We start from the raw sequence: 6,000 nt of genomic DNA, 5'->3' as shown, positions 1-6,000 counted from the left end.
TGTGCATGCAATGAGTCAAGTTTCATTTTTATGCACTTTTATGCATATGCATAAGTCGTTTTATTAATACCTTAATTTCACTATACACAAATAGGCCATTATTCTCAAAATATCACGAATTTAATCCCGTATTGCTATGAATCTCGTGATTTTTACGTTATTCTCATAGTGTTAACTTTATTCGCGAAATATTACTACTTTGTCACAATTTTATTTAGTTTGACTTTTTTTCTGGAATAACTACCAGTTAAATTTTGCATTATAATGACTTTAATCTGAAGAGGTTTTCCATTTTAATTTTTATCTTTGCACAGGCATCTTTAAAGTTGAACAAAAACAAGTTCTGTGCAAATGGCAGGACAACACCAGCGCAATTAAGTATTTACAAAGCACATAAAATACTTCGCAGCTTTACACTCACACAGTCACGGGTAAATTATTTCTAAAGCACATTTCAATTCAACCTTAGTTTGCCAAAGTGCTGAACAAAAATAAAGGGAATAAAAATAAAAAGGATGAAAGCAGGAAAACACATACACATTTACAAACAATTAACAGCAGAAGAAAAGAGATGCGTTTTTAACATCGATTTGAATTCAGCTAACGTGGAAGCAGTTCTAATGGGTGATGGCAGGCTGTTCCACAGCTTAGGACCAGCTACTGCGAAGGCTCTGTCTCCCCTGCGTTACAGGCGAGACCATGGTATTCACAAAAGATGACCATCTTGGGATCTAAGTGACCGAGCAGGATTGTAAGTGGTGAGTAAATCGGAGAGATATCTTGGAGCTAAGTTGTTAAGAGCTTTATAGACAAATGACAGAATTTTGTAATCAATTCGATATCAGACTGGCAGCCAGTGCAGGGAGCGTAACATTGGTGTGATATGGTCTCGTTTGCAGCTACCTGTGTTTGCAGACACCAGAGCATGCAATGCATACCAGTTACTCTGATTTGGAATAAATTAGCCTGCATTAAGCTTTCAGTAAATGAACAATTATGCAGTGTCATGTGAGTTTAAATTGGGAGTGAGCAGAAACAAAGTAGCTTGAAGACAACTGTCATGTAACAAAGACTCTTTTTCACTGACCTTTTTCTTCTATAAGAATCCGTCATTGTTGTGATATGCTAATTAGGACATGTGGAAGTGTCACGTGACTTTCTGCGCTCCTCCTGTCTCATTAGCACACGAAAAACTTTTTTAAGAATTCAGTTTTATTTTATTGTACAATAACACTTTGGGGGATTTGATGTTATTGATGTTATTATTCTTTCTTTCTGCTTTGTGTAGGTCTATTTTGAGAATTTATATTACTTTAAACCATGCAAAACATTTAAAAGATAATTCTGTCTTTACTCCACACTTTTTACCAGAGTCTCTGCTTGCACTCCATTACATGACAAGAGCATATCTGATAATCTGTGGTCTCTGTGTTTGGAACAGTGTTCAGAGTTCAGATTGAATTGAATTGATGTTTCTCACACTGAACACTGTGCAAAAGATCAGAAAACTAATGATGCACTAATAAATAAGGCAGTTCTAGTCACTTGTGTAAAAATACCAGGAATTGTTCTGTAGTGGTTATACCATCTGTAGAGATAATGCTATGTGGAGAGCAGGTTTCCTGTGTAATGCTTTAACACAAACAGATTAAAGTACACACATAAAATGAAGCAACAAAACTTTAAATCACACACATTGCAGTGTTAAATTTCAGATATACTCCATCACAGCAGAAGTGACAAAGCATGTGAGGTCTAATTCTTATTTCCTGTGAAGCCTAAAACTCATTCCTTAGTTCTGGAGGTTTTTCTCATTACCTCGTTGCTGGTCTGTGTGATTGGTGTTAGATGATATATACAGTTCAAGGTGATAAATGTGGAGCCATGCCTTGTCTTTAATGCACTTCTAATTTAATTATAAATTTCACTTAGGAGTAAAGGATTGTCACCAGCAGAACTGCCTTCAGTATAACAAAACTGTGTCAATGTTTTTGTACAGTGCAGCTGGATTTCCTGTCACTGTGGGCGCCAGAGCACAGTAATATAGTGCAGAGTCTGATACAGCAGCAGAGGAGATGATCAGATCCACTTTCTTATCTTTAAGTGTAGCATTCATTCTTGGGGGACGGTTTTCACTTAGATCTCCATTTTTGTAAATATAAAGAAGGAACTCAGGTTTAGATTTTGGATATTGTCTGTACCACTGCAGAGAGTTGCTTGCTGTAAGACTGTTTGTTTCATATTCACAGGACAGAGTAACATCATCACCTTCATCTACAACATTCTGAGTGGAAAGTGGCTTTATTGAATCTGCCATGGAGTCACCTGTCATAGAGAAGAGAACATAAAGTTTTACACAATCAAGCCAGAATTACACACAGAAATCATGCTTTCTATAACACCAGACAATTAATAAACAATACATAATATCTAAACTAACAAAAGGTGTTAACTCACCTAGTGAAAGCCACAGACACATGAATATAACAGTGAACATGATGACTGGTTTTAGCTGAATGAAAAAGCTCTTTCTGTACTCTAATATATTACCATGATAAATGTTCAGGAAGCTCCACCCCCCAGCATCACATGACAGTGTCTCCAGTGTTGACGACAGTGAAACATCCTGGCTTTACATTAAGCCTTGTTTCCCAAACAAGGCTTAATGTAAAGCCAGGATGTTTCACTGTCATCTGTGCTGTGCTGAAACTGTTTACATTGTAAACAAACAAAAACTGACAGCAGGAAAAAATTCTACTTTATAAAAATGTTGTAATAATTAAAATGAGTAAATATTTTTGTTTTTTAAATATATATATATATATATTTTGTAAGTGGTGTTTGGATATTAGGGTACTTGATTGTTGTGATAAAGCATATTTATTGAATAGAATTACATTTCATAAGGTGGTATTTCATGAGGTGTGGAACAAACCAGGTTCTTTTCTTTCTCTTATCTATTATTCTTTATTGCCATTTAACTCATTGCTTAATAAAACCACTTTGTAAAACTAGTTGACTTCATCTCATATCTGCTGATTGGTCATTTAAACATGAAACTGTGTTTATAAAGAAAGGGTGGAGTATTTACCTTATCCTATGATAAGAGAATCTGTCCAGATCCCATTTTATTCAATGCAGCTGTAATATGATGTAATAATAATAAAAATATAATACCAATTTACACCAATCAGGCATAACATTATGACCAGTGACAGGTGAAGAGAATGACATTGATGATCTCCTCCTCATGGCACCTGTTAGTGGGTTGGATATATTAGGCCCCAAGTGAACATTTTGAACAAGTTAATGTGTTAGAAGCAGGAAAAATGGGCAAGCATGAGGCCAAATTTTGATGGCTGGATGACTGGATTAGAGCATCTCCAAAACTGCAGCTCTTGTGGGGTGTTCCCGGTCTGCAGTGGTCAGTATCTATCAAAAGTGGTCCAAGCAAGGAAGAGTGGTAAACCGGCGACAGTGTCATGGGCGGCCAAGGCTTATTGATGCACGTGGGGAGCGAAGGTTGGCCCGTGTGATCCGATCCAACAGATGAGCTACTGTTACTCAAGTTGCTGAAGAAGTTAATACTGATTCTGATAGAAAGGTGTCAGAATACACAGTGCATGATGGGCTTTTTTGGCAAAAAAAGGAGCACCAACACAATATTAAGCAGCTGGTCATAATGTTATGCCTGATCAGTGTAGGTCACACATTTGTAATGAAATTGTACATATAGGCCTACTGTACCTATAGGCCTAGTACTGTGTATGTAGGATTAAACAACAGATAGAGTCGATATTATTTTGCAAAGAAGTATTTATAATCACAGAAGTCTACATTCTTGGGGATGTGAGCAGGGTCCTTGTATTTGGCCCACAATAAGATAACTCACTACGCCATCTTCTGGAGAAAAGAGAAAAACTTTAACAAACAAGTCTTTTTTCTTTAAATTCACAAATTAGAACAACAAATAGTCATTTCTGAACTTCTGCACAGAGCCTCAGCTGCTTTCATTAAATTCAGAATTGGCTCTGTGGACATTTCTGAAAAACTCTAATCTAATGTAACTGAGTAAACTAGGGAAATACAGTATCTTTTAAAACAACAATATTTTTCCCAAATCAACAAACTGTTGTTTAGAGAAAAAAGCAATTATTATTATTATTATTATTATTATTATTATTATTGTTGTTGTTGTTGTTGTTGTTATTATTAATAATAATAATAATTATTATTATTATTATTGCTTCAATTACAAGCAAACAAAACAAGGTACATACTCAAGTTACACAATATGACGATATATAGCCAGCAATAGGTTGAACAAACCATTAACAAAGCTGATTAAATATCATAATATCATCAAAAATGAATAAACAGATAAAAATAAATGACCTGTAACTAGAGTGAGAATCAGTGGTATGTATCTCACTATGTACAGTAAGTTGTATAGTTGATCCATTTCTGAACACAGCTCTGTGAGGATTCTGTATAATAGTGCTGTATGTGCTGAACTTTACACGTCTCTAGAAGGCCACACCCAGGAAGTGATGCTGTTGTAGTATAACTTTGTACAGATCATCACTTCACACAGTTTCAGTGACAGAAAACTAGAGTCATTAATGTAGCTGTGTTGTATTTTAAGATTTATCATCTATACAATACTATAAGCCTTTACTTGTTTATGTGGTGTTTACATTATTTGAAAACTATAAACAATTATGATATTTTGCTGTTAATCTGTAAATGTGATAAATAGGCTCATTGGCCACTACATCAAGATATTTGTATGAAAAGTAAATGCAAACTTTTTATAATAATGATCATAGAACAACAGAACCAGATTCGTATAAAATCTCTCTTTACACATACATTTGCCCAATAGGTAAGTATAGGAAAGCTGATTAGTGTAATTATATCTAAATAATAATTTCATGTCATTGCTTATTCACAATTACTATCATTAATTAATCTTTAAATTTATATAGCCTTTCTTCAAAGCTAAGTAATAAAATATTGGTACTCAAAATTGACATAGTTGCTAAAAATCCAAAACAATCCCTTTATATACCTGTGTGTTCACAGTTTAGGATGAGAAGTAAATATCTATTCTACTTTGAAGGTGCTGATAGTAAGAAATAAAAGACCAAAATTATTTAATTATTGTTCATAACATACAATAAGTTAAATCTGGAGACACAGCACAGAGACATTAACTTATTATTTTTTTTCCTTCAGCTAGAGTTTATAATGTGTAGACAGTAAACACAAATTTGATATCAACTGATACTACAAATGCACTAGCCTCTGTTTTATATATATTACACAGTAGCTACTGAACCCCTTCTAAAAGTAATTAATTCTTCTCTAAGCACTGGCTATGTGCCTAAATCTTTTAAGCTAGCAGTTATCAAACCCTTGATTAAAAAACCGGACCTCGACCCCTGCCAGCTGTCTAACTATAGACCGATATCAAACCTGCCCTTTATCTCCAAGATCCTAGAAAAGGCTGTAGCACAGCAGTTATGTTCATACCTGCATAGAAATAACATTTATGAAATGTATCAGTCAGGATTTAGACCTCATCATAGCACAGAGACAGCACTGGTTAAAGTAATAAATGACCTGTTACTGGCTTCTGATCAGGGTTGTGTCTCCCTACTGGTGTTACTCGATCTTAGTGCAGCTTTTGACTCCACTGACCACACTGTTCTACTTGATAGACTAGAACATGTTGTTGGTGTTAAAGGAACAGCCCTCTCCTGGCTCAGGTCTTATTTGACTGACCGTTATCAGTTTGTAGATCTAGATGGTGACTTCTCCATGCATACCAAGGTTATGTTCTGTGTTCCACAAGGTTCTGTCTTAGGCCCACTGCTTTTCTCCCTATATATGTTACCCCTTGGTGCAATTATTCGTAAACATGGTATTAGCTTCCACTGTTATGCAGATGACACACAGCTATATGTTTCAGCTAAATCAGATGAGAGACACCAGCTT

Source organism: Hemibagrus wyckioides, unplaced genomic scaffold (genome assembly GCF_019097595.1).
Source record: "Hemibagrus wyckioides isolate EC202008001 unplaced genomic scaffold, SWU_Hwy_1.0 Contig13, whole genome shotgun sequence".
Lineage (NCBI taxonomy): Eukaryota > Metazoa > Chordata > Actinopteri > Siluriformes > Bagridae > Hemibagrus > Hemibagrus wyckioides.
The sequence above is the reverse complement of the archived record's forward strand: the minus strand, read 5'-3'. Positions refer to the sequence as shown.